This window comes from Macaca fascicularis, chromosome 12, assembly GCF_037993035.2.
Source record: "Macaca fascicularis isolate 582-1 chromosome 12, T2T-MFA8v1.1".
In the NCBI taxonomy this organism is placed as follows: domain Eukaryota; kingdom Metazoa; phylum Chordata; class Mammalia; order Primates; family Cercopithecidae; genus Macaca; species Macaca fascicularis.
Genome location: NC_088386.1, coordinates 130902879 through 130919136, shown reverse-complemented (window position 1 = coordinate 130919136; position 16258 = coordinate 130902879). Strand labels below are relative to the sequence as shown.

Below are 16258 nucleotides of genomic sequence, written 5' to 3'. Positions count from 1 at the left end.
CCAGACATTGCCAAATGTCCCTGGGGGGCTGGGAGAGGCAAGGTCGCCCCAGGTGAGAAGCCCTGTGGTAAAGGATCAGTCAGTATCTGGGGCTTTTCAGGTCATTTGGTCTCCACTGCAACCTGGAGGAAGCAGGGAGGAGTTGCTCTGGACCCCACCTGCTGTCTCTCCATCTCTGACCAGCTCCCCTCTGCGCCCCCCACCCCTGCCTTTCTGTAGGGACTCACATGTCTCACCTGGACTCTCCCCCTCAACTGCCTCCACTCCCTCCCCTCTACCTGATTTCTCAGATGTGGGTTCACCTGACCCTAGGAAATGGAATTCATTTCCATCCTGACCGAGAAGACGACACCCTTTACCCACGGCCAGGCCCTGTGCTAAATGTTCCGTCAGCTCATTGAAGTCTCTGAAGCAGGTCCGATGAGTAGAGGAAATGGAATGGATTTAGAGAATGAACTTGTCTAAGGACACACAGATGCAGCGTGGCACCCCCAATCTTCATCACTAAACACCAGGCACCATCAGCCATGTTGCTGCTGTCACTGAGGTCCTGCCCTGGTCCCCCTCTCTTTATCTCCCCTAACCCAGCCCCTCTTTGAACCCCCAGGCAAAACCCAGGTGGAGGGTCAGAGCTGGAGGGTCTTGGCAGCCGTGCAGCAGCACAGACGGATGCTTCCATTTGGGAACAGGCCTCACGCCCTTGGCCTTGCCAGTCTCATCTGAGAGCCCGCAGGGTGCTGGCCCAGCAGAAATCTAGGCTGGGCGGCCCCTGGCAAAGCAGAGCGAGGCGGGGGCCCTGAGTCCACGGGCTCCTGAGGACACAGGCCCCTGAGAGCACAGGCCCTCTGCTTCTGAGAGTCCTGTGGTCCAGCCCAGCACCATCGGGACCTTCATCCACTGGCTTCCTTCCAGGAATGCTTTTGTATCACAGCTAAAAATCCACTAGGAATAAAAGGCACTATGCTTCATTTCCTAAAACAAAATGCTACCCCACAGATTTCTGATGGATCCACTCTTGACCAAACCCACAATGCGTATGATACCCCCCAGGCAGCAAGTAGCCGCTCTGAGATTTTCTGAACACACCCATGCCCATCCCAAAGGAAAAGGGCAGGTCAGAAAAAAGCCTCGCGGAACAAAGCCCGTGAAGACAAAGGAGACCGAGGCTGACTCCCATCTCCCACCTGCTGTCCTTTTTCCATCTCGCTCGCTAGGTCAGAAAAGCTGTGGCCAGCGTGTGCTCTGGGTACAAAGCAGGCCCCGTTCTCAGGTCACTCCGCTCCAGCCAGCCCAGCACCGTGCCAGGACAGGCGGCTCCTGCCCAGGATGAGTGGCTGGGGCCAGACAGCGGCAGGGGCTGGGCGGGCTTCCTACTCACCCAGGGATCAAAACCTGCCCCTGGCGACTCCCACAGCCAGGAACACAGGCAGGCACGCAACAGCGGATTCCAACTGCAGGAGCTAAGAGGGCTTGGCTGTGTGCAGCCCCCACAAAGCCAGCCTGCTTGGGACCCTGGGACGGCCAGCGCTGGCTTGTTTATAATGGGCCACCTTCCCAAAGCCAGCATGCTCCGGCTCTCCTTCCATTCTGCCCCCACTGCATTTTGTAAGATGTGTGTGAAACCTGCAAAGCCTGGATCCCTGGGAGGGTTCAGCAAACAAGCGCTTCCTTTGAAGCTCTGAAAGGCAGAAGCACAAGAGAGGTCAGCCTATAGCCTGGGCACAAGGAAGCCGAGATCAACAACTAAGTGGGGTGGTGGAGGCGGGGGTTCAGCAACTCTGAGGGGTTCATGGTGTCAGGGGAAGATTTGCTGAAATGCAGATTCTGAGCCTGCCTTGGAGATCTTCACTCAGTCGGGCTGAGACACCACTCAAAGGTCCCAACAGGAAAGGGGCAATTTACAACAGAGCAGGGACCCCAGGGGGAAGTGATGCTAGAGAAGCCTCTACTGGAACCTGGGGGAGACAGGGACCCCCAGCCAGGGGAGCCGGAGTCAGCCCCAGACGAGGGGCTCCCCTGACACTTCCCTCTCCACCGCAAGCCAGAAGGCAGAGGAGCCCCTGGGGTGCAGCCAATTCAGACCACTCCCTAGGCCAACAGCACAGCAGGGCTGGGAGGGACAGACAGACAGACAGACATGGCCAGCACAGGGGAGGCCCAGGAAGCTGCTTTTTCACCACAAGCCTCCTGTGTGACACCTGGGCAAACACCTGGTCTAGGTCTGTTGTTGACTACCCTGCTCTCCACAAGCAGCGCTTCCTCGCATTCCTGTGTTAACACCCAGGGCGATCTGCAGGCGGAGAGCACCTAGCACAGGCCTTTATATGACAGCGACCCTTGTAGGTCCATGCCAACAGCGAGTTCAACAACAGACCATGCCCTAGCTCCTGGGAGATCCATAAAATCCTGGGGATAGGCATGGGATGGGGGAGAAGGAATCAAAAGCCTGGGACCTCTCCAAGAACTTGGGAATGAGAGAAGACAGCTCTTAGAATAGAATTAGATCATACATGAATCTTAGTAGCACCAGTCAAAAGAGCCAGAAGGTGGCAATGACCCAAATGTCCATCAACGAATGAAAGTGTAAACAAAAAGTGATATAGCCATACAATGGAATATTATGCAGCCATAAAAAGGAATGGGATTCTGACACATGCTACCACGTGGATGAACCCTGGAAACACTCTGCAGTGAAAGAAGACAGTCACCAAAGGCCACATACTGTATGATTCCATTTATAAGTCATGTCCAGAATACACAAATCCATAGGAATCCATAGACACCAACAGCAGAGCAGTGGCTGTCAGGGGCTGGAAGGAGGGGCAGCGACTGCTAATGGGGGCCCTTTAGGGTTGAAAAAACGTTCTGGAAATTGATAGAGGTGGTGGTTGCACAACTTTGTGAATATTCTATACGGCACAGAATTGTGATATTTCAAAATGGTAAATTATATGTTATGTGAACTTCATTTCAATAATTTTTTTAAAAAATAATGAAACCCGTTAAAGAAGCAAAGTCACTCTAAAGAGGCCCAGTGCCACCGAGGCCACTACAGGCAATGACACCTTAAGAAGCTGCCCACGAGGAACCCATCTGGGGCTAAAATATTATACACATGCACAGAGAACAGTCTGGAAAGATACATTGATTAAAAATAACTGGGACACGGACAGCATTTTTTTAATTATGAGCAATAAACTACTAAAGCAGAGAAAAAGAAAACCTATGTTTAGTTAGGAGTTAGGAGGGTCCCTAGTCAGTCAGGCCCAGGGACAACGCCACCAACAGGAGAAGCCGTGGCAAACTTCACCGAGTGACAGCCAGGAGCTGGGAGCGGTTGGGGTGCTAACAGGGAGCCCCAAAGCCTGCAGTCCCACTGGAGCAGTGCACCCCACAGAGGGCAGTTACCCAGGGCCATCTTGGGTGGGTTTTAGGACTCTAAAAACCCAACTCAAACCAGCTAAGAAAAAATAGGAACAGACTGTGGCCCCTAAAATCACACCGAGGTGAGGACAGGGCTGGGGCCATCCCTGGAGCCAACTGGATGCAGACACTCCAAGTCCCCCAGCCTCTAGCCTCTGTCACCATCGCTGTAGGTTCAGCTTCTGTATGCCAGAGCCACATCTCCCTGCATAGGAGTGTGACTGGGAAGGCGTCACACGCCCATAACTGTGACTTCTCACTCCCACTTTACAGATGAGCAAACTAAGGCCCAACAGAGGTCAGCGAGCAGAGCCATGCAACTGTTCCTCACCAAGATTCGACCCCCTCTACCCCCAAGACCAGATAGTTTAGTTCCAGAGTCCAGGCTACACACAGGTGCCGGCAAAATGGGAAGAAAACAGGGTCTGCTTCTCAGCAGATGAAACAAACTGTAAACAGACTGTAAACAGCCCTCATTCTGCTCTCATGTCCCTGACCTGTACAGTGAGGACGCATTATCTGCACCTCCAAAGTATCCCCTTTCTTCCTGTCAAATGAATACATTGGTACCCTAGATTCCATGGCCTGGGTTTGTAGGATCGAAGTCCACCCCAGAATCTGCTGTTTGAACGCCAGGCCCTGGCCAGAGGAGAGCTCTCCTCGGTCACGCTGGTTCCAGCCCTTGGGTTCTACCTCCCGGGTCCCCACTATGGAGGACTGAAAGGACAGGGCCACACTGGCCCTGCTGCCAGCCACACCCCATCCACCAAAGTCCTGGGTTTATTCGATCAGAAGCCTATTCACGTGTGTTAGCTTGAAGATTTTCTAAAGAAACGTAGCATCCGAGTTGGGCAAACTATTTCATAGCAACTTAGATGCAGACCTGCCTCCTGGCACACATCTATGCCTGGTCAGATGGCAGCCAGGTTCAGGTTACTTCAAGTTCTTTTGAAATCAAGAGATCAAAGGCAGAACGGAATCAGCATTCCCGTTAGAGGTTCATCCGGGCCGTCCTTGGAATCTGCTACTGTCAGCCAACTCCTCCCTCTGCTGACAATTCTGGAATCTTGTGTGGCCTTCTGTGATCTGAACCCAGCCCATTTGCTCTGGGTACACTATGTCATGGCACTGGGATCAGAAGTTTCTGTTTAGGCCCATCCCTGTCAAATGCCTGACGCTTTTTGTTTTCCTTGATTTGTTTTTGAGACAGGGTCTCATTCTGTCATGCAGGCTGCAATGCAGTGGTGTGATCACAGCTCACTGCAGCCTTGACCTCCTGGGCTCAATCAATCCTCCCACCTCAGCCTCCTGAGTAGTTGGGGATACAAGTGTCACCAGCACGACTGGCTAACTTTTTGTATTTTTTATAGATACCAGGTTTTGCTATGTTGCCCAGGCTGGTCTTGAACTCCTGGACTCAAGTGATCCGCCTGCCTCAGCCTCCCTTGGATTACAGGTGTGAGCCACTGCATCCGACTTGACCTTGGTTTGATGACTGTTTAGCTTCTCTGAGGCACAAGTTTCCTCATCTGCAAAACGAGGCTGCTAATGAATACTTGGCTCAACCCACCTGTCCTTGAGAAGATTATGCAGCATAACAAACCCAAGAGAGCTTGGCAATCTATAAACCACTGTGCACAATGTAAACATAAAATAAACCTGCAGGAGAGTTCTTCAAACCCTGTATAGTAACAGTTCTCTCCCGCAGCTTCCTTTTCGCCAAATCTGACGATGGCCCCAGAATTGCATCACTTAAAAACTTACCCTCTGGCCCCCGTGTGGTGGCGCACACCTGTAATCCCAGCACTCTGGGGAGGCCGAGGCGGGTGGGTCACCTGAGGTCAGGAGTTTGAGATCAGTCTGGCCAACATGGTGAAACCCTGTCTCTGCTAAAAATACAAAAATTAGCCAGGTGTGGTGGCACACACCTGTAATCCCAGCTACTCTGGAGTCTGAGGCAGGAGAATCACTTGGACCCGGGAGGCGGAGGTTGCAGAGAGGTGAGATTGCGCCACTGCACTCCAGCCTGGGCAACAGAGTAAGACTCCATCTCAAAAACAAAAAACAAAAAGCAAAAACAACAACAAAAAAACACCTAACCCTCCTTTGAGAGCCAATTCATAATTCCTCTTCAAATGCAGCACTGAAATGTCCACGCTTGAATACCAGGAAGCCCGAACGATTCGTGAGGACTCACGTCTCCAGTCACCTCTCCACGGGCTCCCTGGATGCTGCCTCTTGCCCTGGACTGTGGGTTTCTATTAACCTATCTAGGGGAGCACCTCTGACTCTCAGGTATCGTTCAGAAGAAGACCAAATTCAATGAAAAACCTAAAGATAATGTTCAGAAGCCAGGTCTTCCCTGTTCTGCAAGTGGGCAAAGAATATATGTACTTAATGAAAAGCACAAGAAATAAAAGCTACATAAAGGGAAGGAGAGTTTTACACTCTGGTTTCTGTCAAGTGTCATCTCTGTTTCAGCTGTGCACTCCAGCCACGACATTCAGGCCCCATTCAGGCCCCTTAGGTCCCACCTTGGCTTATCTTATCTCCAAGTGCGATAGGCTTGTCTGAGGCCTGCCTCCAGCTCAGAGGTTGTTAACGTTTTTTTGAGGGTGCAAATCCTCTAAGGAATCGGACAAAGTCTCTGGACCCTCTCTTTAGAAAACCACCTCCACCTGTAAAGTTCTGCATGCAGTTTTAGGGGTTTCACAGACCCTCTCAAAGGGCCACGCCAAGGGCCCAGGAGCCCAGGATAAACACATCTGTTCTGTTACTGATAACAGTTACCTTCAGAAGACCAAGGCTGGGAAGAGCAGCAGATGCCCCAGGTCAAGCCAGAGCCTCTGTCAACACTGTTTATAATTAATTTCTCAAAAACTGGAGGCAGAGATGAGGTTGTACGCCCCAGCTCAGACACAAAAGTGAGCACCGTGTAAACGGGATTTATGGGCAATGACAAGGTAACGAGAAAAAGAATCAAGTTGTGTTTACTGAGAGCAAAGTCCAGAGCTGCCTGGGGAAAGGAAAGGGGTCAGAACGAGGTGACGCCTGCCCACAAGCAGCTGGGGCAACTGGGAGATACCACCAGTGCAGAAAAAGGCAGACACCACATGGAGGCTGCTGGCAGTGGGGACAGGCCCCAGTGTGTGGGGCACCAGATGGAGGGTAGGATGCAGGACAAGTCCCTGGCCTTTATGTCTCTGCTTCCTCCTCTGCCAAATGCAAGGCTGGGCTCCGTGATCTTTCAAGTCCCTCTGGCCCTCCAACAGAGTGGAAAGGAGATTCTGGGCACACCACATGTGGGGCTCCAGGACCTGCCTCCATGCAACGGGGACATGAACATGGCAGCTTGACGTCCTCTGTGTCAGTGGCTCAGAGACAAAGGATCAGAGCCCGACCCCAAGATCTAGGCTTCCCCTTCTGGCTAAGCCTCTTGCTGACTTCTTGGAAGGAGGGGCCTCATGTTATTGACTCTGGCCAGTGGATCATGCTAATCCCTCCTCTGACCTTCCTATCCCCTGGAACCAAAGGGCGGGGCCCAGATCAGGAGAGCAACCTGCATGGGAGAATAGCATGAATGAAATGTCAGGGACAGGGGTGGCCCCCCTGGTCACATCAATAACATAAGAGTGAAGCCACACAGCTCAGGCTTGGGGGCCCTCCATAAGCATATGAGAGAAGAGAGGATACAGGACTTGCTTAAAGTGATGGGGTTGTGGGGACTTTCGAAAGGAAGGAAGAAGGGAAGGAGGGAGGGAGCTTGCAGAGAAGCCCAGCTGAGGATGAGTGATACTTCCCTGATTGCCTGGGGGTCCCAGTGGCTGTCGCTGCCTGGCCCAGGCACACCCCCAGCCCGGAAACCCCTATGGCCTCACCCCTCCCCAGATGGATCAGCGGTGGAGACCAGGTACAGGTGAATCAATCCACAGCAGACCCAGAGCTTGAGCTGGCCTAACCAGCTACTTCTGAGACTGAGACGTGGATGCTCAGAAACTCAAAAGCGGCCCAAGGGCAGGTCCTGCAATGGGCTTCTGCACCTTGGCTGGCAGCCACTCCCGGGCCAGGTGTGTGCTGGTGGTGAGCAGCAGAGGCCAGGTGACGGAGCCAGCCCCACAGGTGAGAGGAAAGTATAATTTTTGATGGCCAATTCATTTCTCAAAGTTTGAGAAGACTCACTATGCTCTGTTTCTGGATCATTCCAATAATCCTGCCCCCTTTTCTTCCTGAGCAAGTCTGAGGGTATCTTCAATTCCTTTTTAGTCTTTGAGAACCTTCAGAGACCCAGGTTCCATCTTTGCCAGAGGAAACTGAGGTCCAAGGAAATTCATTTATATAACATGCTATTGTGCCAATAATTGAAATCTGTCTATGCTTAGTCAGAAGCTCTTTGCATAGGTATTTTGCGGACCCAAGAATGAAATACATCCAGGTGCCCTTCTGAAATTGCAGTCAGCCCAGACAACTTTAAGGAATGAACGAACAACAGGGTGGGGGACAACTCCAAGCACAGACAGGAAAATCACGGCTTTTCTGATTTGATGGGAAGGTTCTTCCAAACGGGAGCAGATTTCAGCAAGAGATTCAAAGGCTCTTGAAATAAATCATAGTGGAGTCTTTCTTTGACTGACATCTTTTGTCCCCACAGCCTCAAGTATGTTAAAAATCCCTCCTGTGAACTCACGACATGCTTGCTTTGAGAGAGGTGTAAGGCAGGCTAGTTATGACACCACAGAACAAGCCTCTTAAGAAGGCAGGTGCCGTTCTTAGTCCAGTGTGTCGCCGGGAGTGCGGCTCACGTTTCTTTCTCCTCCGTGCAGATTCCCCAGCTTCCCTTCAGTGGCTGATGGCCTCACCAATGTGCACTTGGCAATGGTTTATTCACTGAGGCCCTGCGGACATTGTCACCGGAATGCAGAGGCTTGGAGAGACGCTGAGCACAGTCCCGTTCAGCCACTACATGGCCTCAAGTGCCCTTCTCCTCCATTGGATTATCTGCTGATAACCCGGAGGTCAGGCCTTGGCAGGTGCAGAATCAGTGCCTGCAGGTCACCTCAATGGACAGTCCAAGCAGACCTGGTCATGCTATTAAGGACACTGGCCTTAGTTTCTCTGTCCCAAGGATGTATGAAAGCCAGGATCACTGTCCCAGATTGAAGGCCACGGGGACTTAACCCAATGCAAACCTCAAAAGTAAACCAATTAGTGGTTGCCAGAGGCGGGGACAGGGGCAGCGGGAGTGGTGACATAGCGAGTACAGGGTGCTCTTCCAGGGTGATGAGGAAGTTTTGAAACGAGACAGAGGTGGAGGTGACATAGCACCAAGAATGCGCTCGATGCCCACTGCAGTGGTCAGCTGGACGTTATGTGACTTTCACTTCGAAACCAAAACCAACAAACAAAAAGCTCACCAAACGCACACAGGGCTAGGAACTTAGGAGACCCTCAGTCTGAAGTGACCGCTGAAGACTTTCCATATGGTCCAGGCAGGAGGTGCCCAGGCAGGAGGTGCCCAGGCAGAGCCGGCGTGGCCAGTTGCCCTGTGGAGAGTGGGTGATTCTACTACCACCCATTTCTTCACTGCACCTTCAACTGTCGTGTGAATTTACAGTCCTAAGAAAAAAAAATCATGTTTACCTGTTCATTTTTACGTCTCCTGTTTGTGGCTCACAATGTATTCCCATTGGCCAGTCTAGAGTGGGGGTGTGGTACCAGCCCACGTGGTTCACGCGCCCCCCCGCCCCAGGCACCCAGCTAAGCTAAGGGAACGGAGTGGTTTAGGGGGCACACAAATGCAGCTGGACTCCAGGCTAAGCTCCGAGACTTCTTTCTTTTTTTTTTTTTTTTTTTTTTTTTGAGACGGAGTCTCGCTCTGCCGCCCAGGCTGGAGTGCAGTGGCCGGATCTCAGCTCACTGCAAGCTCCGCCTCCCGGGTTCCCGCCATTCTCCCGCCTCAGCCTCCGAGTAGCTGGGACTACAGGCGCCCGCCACCGCGCCCGGCTAGTTTTTTGTATTTTTTAGTAGAGACGGGGTTCACCGTGTTAGCCAGGATGGTCTCAATCTCCCTGACCTCGTGATCCGCCCGCTTCAGCCTCCCAAAGTGCTGGGATTACAGGCATGAGCCGCCGTACCCAGTCCACTGATACTGCTTAATCACCCTCTGAACTTGAACTTGAATGAAGTAGTCTGGGTTTCTGAGTACTCTGAGATGAGTTTCTCATCTGTGAAACAGGCAGGGTGTTCCCAGGACTTGAACAGACACAACTACAGAGGGTGGGTGTTGAAGCCGGGGGGGGCTGGAGCTCACCCTTCCCAGCCATCAGTGGGATGGTGGGAACAACCACAGGGGCAGGCCTTGTGGGGCCTCAGTCTCCGCACCGGCTCTGTCCTCTGGCTGACACTCCCCGGAGGAGCAGTCGGTCGTCCTCTGCCGCAGGCCTCCGTTTTCCTCAGTCGTTTTGGTCTCAGAAACTGAGTCAGGGAGCATTTCTGCTGCTTCCTTTGTCCTGAAGGACATCAGGCACCAGGATAAATTACCTTGGACGGTGATGACCAAGGGAGCAGGAACAGGTTAACAACTTGAACCCCCGAGGGGGGAACTACATGCAAATCACAAAATTTGCCACGGGCAAAACTCAGGGCACGGAAACAGAAACCCTGGGCAGCCCTGCCTCTCACTGACCCCCAGGCAAATCAGACTGTGACTATTCAGAGGCACCAAGAAAACACTGCATGTATGCCTCCGGGAAAACAAGGCAAAACGAAAATCAGCTCCGTGGCCTGTGGATGGTCTCTAACTGCTGTGAGGACCCACGCCCCCAAGCACCCCTAAACTTCACCCAGAGGCGCATGCAACGCTCCGCCCACTGTATCCGGGGCAAGTCTAGGTGCACCTCCCTCACCAGGCTCCCGGAAGCCTGTGTACCCGCCATGGAGACCAGCGGGCACCGCCGTGGGATGGCAACACCCGTCCCACCCTCCCGTTTCTCTTTCTAGACATCTTGCTGCCCCAGTAACTCTGGCACAGGGTCAGAAAAAGCAAACCGCATGCGTGCCGCCCAAGGAACTGCTGCAGCCCAAGAGGGACCCCCATTAACCTTCTCCTGCTTTGCTCAGGATGGGGCCTCCTCTGGCAAAGCCCCAAATGCGAAGTCCAGCGAGGCGAGCCCATGTGGGGGCCCCCAGAGAACCACGCTGCACAGTTTATCTAGAGACAAGAACCCCCACGTCTCTCCAGTTTATCTAGACAAGAACCAAGCTGCAGCACTCGCCTTTGATTTTAGAAACCCCCGCTTTCTGACCAATGCCAGGCCAAAAGAATGCCAGGAATGTGGACGCCTTTCAGGAGGGTTCACCGAAGCCCAAAGAGACCACAGCCTCTGGGGCCAGGGGCTGCACTTATAAGGAAAGGCCTGCTGGTGGCCTCCGCCTGGGCTGAAGTGTTTCAAGTCGCTGAGGCCCCAGTGGGCGGAGGACTGACCCTAGGACCAGAAAACCCCTGAATTCCTTACGTCACTGTGAAAAGCCCTGAGCCTCCTCCTGAATGTCTCAAACCTTCTCTCCACCCTAAGGCACAGGCAGATACTGGAAAACAAAGAGACAGGACAGAAAGGGTGGGGGGAGAAGTTTAAACAAAATCCAGTCAGTCACCCTTAGTTTACAGGATTTAAGAAAAACCTGAAACCGTGCAAGTAGCTGCCTGCTTTACTTAGAAGGGTTTTTAAAATTCCAACATGGCCCAAACAGGAATCCCACTGTGAGCCGCGGCTTCTCAACTCCCCCTTCGGCCTTGAGCATCCAAATGTAGCGTTTACTGAGATCAATCCTTTCTGCTTGCTGGGGAAAGACTCGTATGTTGCTTTTTAAGCAAATGGAGGCTGTGCCCTACGAGGTAGGCGATCCTATCCAACCGACTTTAGGAACATTTTACCAGAACACCATTTAATCCAGCTCTTCCTCATTTTACCAGAACACCATTTAATCCAGCTCTTCCTCACGAACACCAGCCAAGGCTTCCTTGGAACATTTTCTGCCAGCGTGTTTCAAGGACAAATGCTCCCCCCGACGCCCCAGGGAGGGTGACCTGTAACCACCGGTCGTCCCCATCTCGTTGCAGGTAACCTCCTGCGACGTGAGAACAATCCCTCCTCTGTGCACACACCACAGGAGAGGACAGCCAGCCTGGGCTCTGTCCTGCGGCTGCTGGGGCGGGGATGGGATGCTAGCCCGGCTTCTCAGAAGAGTGAGAACGTTCCACGGGAGCCAACAGAAAGGGGATTCGCTGAAAACAGAAACACGGGGCTGTTCTGGGAACGCGTTGGGGCTGGGCTTCTGGATGCCAGGATCACAGACGACCTTCCCACACCGGGGCCAACACTGTGGGCTTCCAGGACAGGAGGAGAGCACCATGAGGGACAGGCCTGCAGTGCCTGCAAAAGGTCAAGTGTCACCAGAAGCTTCCAGAAGCTTTCTCCCTCCTGCAGCTGCTCTGCACACATTTGGGGCCTGTCTCCCCATGAGTCCGGCACCTTGGTCATGACATGCTAAAGCGGGTCCAGGTACGGCAACCCATTCACACCATGCCTGCACTGCCTACCTGGTACAGCCACAGCCTCCCGCCGTCAGAGAAGTCCCAGGACACGGCCTTCTGTCCAGGAGAGAAGGGAAGCGCTGCAAGACAAGAAGGAAACACGAGTGAGCTTCAGTCCCATCCAGTGCAGAACTCAGGCCTGCTTCCCACCAGGGCCCCTTCACGTCCTGGAGGACAGACGGGCTCTGCAGTGCATTTCCACGGCAGGTGAGGACAGTGGTGGACGCTGCCACGCGGCCCCCAGGTCCCCTTCTGAAGCCAACTCTGGGAGTGTGGCCAGCGGAAGGACCCTGACCCAGGGCCACCCAGAGCTGTCTCACTGGAAAGAGCCCTTCTCGAGGTCACATCAGCCCCATTCCTGGGCCAGCCTGCACCCAATGACCAGACCAGTGACCAACGCCAGGTAACAAAGCCTGCCCCTCACCCCACTCCTGAATCGGGGTGACTTGGCAGTCCGGCCCAGGCCAGAGCTCCTGTGGGGTCAGCAATGGGCTGCGTGGAGGCTGCGTCCCAGCCTCACCGTCCTCTGCCCCTGCTTGCTGCTGTGCTCCCCAGCAAACCTAAACATCCCGCCCAGTGGCCTCTGCGTCACGGTCCGCTTCACAGGGAGTCCTGCCTGTGACAACAGCTTATTGTGCCTTTTCTCACCCCAACACTGAGTCTCCCGTCACCTGCCATTACTTCTGCTGCAACGACTGGCATCGTGAGTGCAACAGAAGCATCTTATCAGCTGCGCCCTGAAGATGAACCCCAGACATGCCGCAGCAGTGGGGTCTCCTCCTCAAGTCACACGGCGCTGACATCACTACAGAGCCGGCGCCTTTGAGAGCAGAACTGGCCAACCTTGACGTGACAGGCGGGACTGCAGGTGCCACCATGACGCCCTCTCCCTCAAGCGGACTTTCTCCACAGGAATAACAGAGTGGGCCCCGGGGCCTTCCGAGGAATCCAGGACCTCATCGGACTATGAAAGAAGGAGTGAGAACTTCCTTTTGGACACCTTCCCTAAACCATGGCCACTCAGCCTCCGCAGGAACCAGACAGCCCAGAACAGACCTCCATCCATGTAAATATTTAACATGCAATTAAAAGAAGCACCACAATCACTCAAGAAGGAAAGAATCATTCCCTGTGGTGCTGGGACAACTGGCTGGTGTTCAGAGCACAGACCTCCCCACTTCAGGGCTTCAACTCATACCCAAAGATAAAATGAATTCCAGATCAATAGAACAGTGTGGAGCGGGAGAGGGAGGGAGGAAAGGAAATTGCCCAGTAGATAACAGAAAATCTAGCTGTATAGTTGATCTCTACATAGACATGGACCTTCTAAGGGTACAAGCGATGTGCAAAATCACACAGGCAAAAGGAAAAGAATCAATGAACGCTAAGAAAAAGGCTGCAACAATGTGACAAAATATATGCACAAACACAACAAAAGATCTCAAACCAGAGAAGACAAAAACAAAGGGTGGGAAGAGACAGGTGGGACTGCAGGTGCCACCACGGCTCCCACGCAGCCACTCACGCCTAGACTGACTTTCTGGACAGGAATCCCAAGGCGGCCCTGTTCACGGGAGAGAAGGCAGGACGCCGCCATCCGTCCATCCCCCTCCTTTGAGACAGGTCTACCATGTTGCTCAGAGCTCTTCAGAATCTCTCTCAAAGTACTCGTTCTCCAAAGAGTCATCCCAAGACAGAGCAGTTGAAAATCTCATCATCTTAAAAGAAATAAAAGGGCACTGAAAAAAACCTGGGGGAAGAGAAACTACAAAGGGGGTTGGCTTCATGGTATACATCCCTGCCTTCTTCAGACTCTTCCCATTTCCTCTACCGTGAGCGCGCCTTTCCCTTTTCTTCTTTCTGATTCTAAAAGCCGCTGCACCAGCATCTCTGAGAACCTGGTGCCTCTTCCTTCCTTTGTACCCCAAGCCCCTATGCCCTGGTCAGGGTACTGGGAATCTCCATCCTGAATTCTAGGCAGGCACCGGCACCGCTGGGCCCCTTCGTCAGGCAGGTCCATTGCAGGCTGTCATAAAGGACAGATGGGAACTGCCTCAGTGGGGACCCGCCTCCGGTGGCTGCAGTTACTACTGGGCAGGTGAGGAAATGAGGGGAGGGCGAGTCCAGTGACACAGAACAGAACACCCCAAGAGAACGTGTGGCCCGAACATCAGCTCTGACAGGGGCTTTGAGAAACGGGCTTTCATCTCAGCTTCCTCACTCTGCTCGGGGCACTTCCTGAGACAAGCCCAAGGCAGGGACAAGTGTATTTTCCCTGCCCCACCAAGCGCTCCCCAGAAAGACCCGGCTCCCCTCACAGGAACTCCCCAGCCTCCCAGGCTGTGGGCAAGGCCTGCCCCAAAGCCTGCCAGGTGCTGCCCAGACCCAGAGCCACGCAGCAGGAACGCATCCATCTCCAGGTGCTGCCCAGACCCAGAGCCACACGGCAGGAACGCATCCATCTCCAGGTGCTCCAGACCCAGAGCCACGTGGCAGGAACGTGTCCATCTCCAGGGGCTCCAGACCCAGAGCCACGCAGCAGGAACGCATCCATCTCCAGGTGCTCCAGACCCAGAGCCACACGGCAGGAACACATCCATCTCCAGGGGCTCCAGACCCAGAGCCACACGGCAGGAATGCATCCATCTCCAGGTGCTCCAGACCCAGAGCCACACGGCAGGAACGCATCCATCTCCAGGTGCTCCAGACCCAGAGCCACACGGCAGGAATGCATCCATCTCCAGGGGCTCCAGACCCAGAGCCACACGGCAGGAACGCATCCATCTCCAGGGGCTCCAGCCCCAGAGCCACGCAGCAGGAAGGCATCCATCTCCAGGGGCTCCAGACCCAGAGCCACACGGCAGGAACACATGGATCTCCAGGGGCCCAAGATGCCTTCCTCCTTGTGACACTCCTCCCCCAACTCACTCCACTCCACTCAGTCATGGGGGCTACCGAGGCCACGGAGCTACCTGAAGAGCCACCCTCCAGCCGCCACAAGGAAAATGACCTGCGTGTGGCCCAGGGCCTCAACCTCCCCATCCTCGCTGCTGCCCAGCCCTCCCCAGGCTGCCCAGCTCCCGCCCCCCAAGGCGCAAAATAAATCTTTGCTGGATAATTCCAGATACCACCTTGCCCCCACTCCAAAAAGCTGCCACGCTCCTTTCTCTATTTAGAGAGAGGCTGCACTGACAACACCCTCCGTCACTGTGGCTTTCGGCACTGATTCTCTTCGCATTTTTCGATAAGGGCCCTGCAAGCCCTCTGGAGCTTTCCTTCTGGCAGGTTCTTTAGGTGGCGTCTTTACTTAACAGCCTTGCGGGCCCGAAACTGAGCCCAGAAGGCTCCTGGACAGCAAGGATGATTGGGTAAACTCACATCTCATGCCTAAGTAAGGGAGGACCCAGCTTCCCTGACAAGGGACTCAGAGACGCCAGAACTGGACCCTGGGCAGGGACAGGTGCACATGTGGCACCACTGGCCCCCTCAGTGCTGGAGTGGAGGGAGGAGAGAATCTGGCTCTGTCATGTCCAGGAGGTCCCAGTGGATGGATTCAGTGGACAGGACCGCTGGCCCCTTTCCACCTCCCCGGGAGGTTGATCACCTCCTGATCAACCTCTCCAGAGGCCCAAGGTTTCTGGACAAGGACCGGCCCTGTTGAGAAGAGGGGGGCACGATCTTTCCGTTCTCCCGTGGGCACCACCAGACACCAGTGTGGGCCCATCAGTCTTCAGGAGCCCCAAGAAAACCACGCAGTTTAGTGTGGGTGGATGGAATTAGCATGAAGTCTAGGGGATGCCTTATTCTCCGGTTGTTTCAAGAAACATCAGTGTTGTCATTAACCATGATTTGGGGCAAATCGCCATAAACCACAATGCCAAGAAGACAAGATTCTGTTGTCTCAGCAGCTCAAAACACAAGGGTCTTCTCCCACGGTGCAGAGAGAAGGGCAGTCATGTCACTTTGTCCATCTGAGTAGCTGTTTTAACAACGGCTGACAGTCTCAGCTGATGACAAATCTGCAGAGGGTTCATCCCACCTCGGCGGGTCTGGGAGGGGGAGTGGATAAATGATACGAGGCTTGTGGTCCTCACCCCATCACATCCAGACAGGAAGCTATATTCATACACAGAGAAGACCACTGTGTCCTAAATCCTCTTTTCGGAACAGTCAAAAAGACAGCGATCGCCCCATTTCCCAAATGGTACAGATGGAATTGTGTCCCGCCAAGTTTGCACGTTAAGT

The 16258-nt window shown here is 53.7% G+C and overlaps 1 protein-coding gene across 31 annotated transcripts in view; it reads right to left on the bottom strand.

The window, feature by feature from the left end:
• The window catches only part of SH3BP4 (SH3 domain binding protein 4), a 103199-nt gene that overhangs the window by 46918 nt on the left and 40023 nt on the right, over nucleotides 1-16258 (bottom strand). For 30 of the 31 annotated variants that reach the window (XM_074008638.1, XM_074008640.1, XM_065526300.1 and 27 more), the window contains one exon: nucleotides 12020-12093. The exons of the other annotated variant lie outside the window; for it this stretch is intronic. The gene's annotated coding sequence lies outside the window, so the exon portion shown is untranslated. The remainder of the gene's footprint in view (nucleotides 1-12019; nucleotides 12094-16258) is intronic. 31 annotated transcript variants of the gene reach the window in all.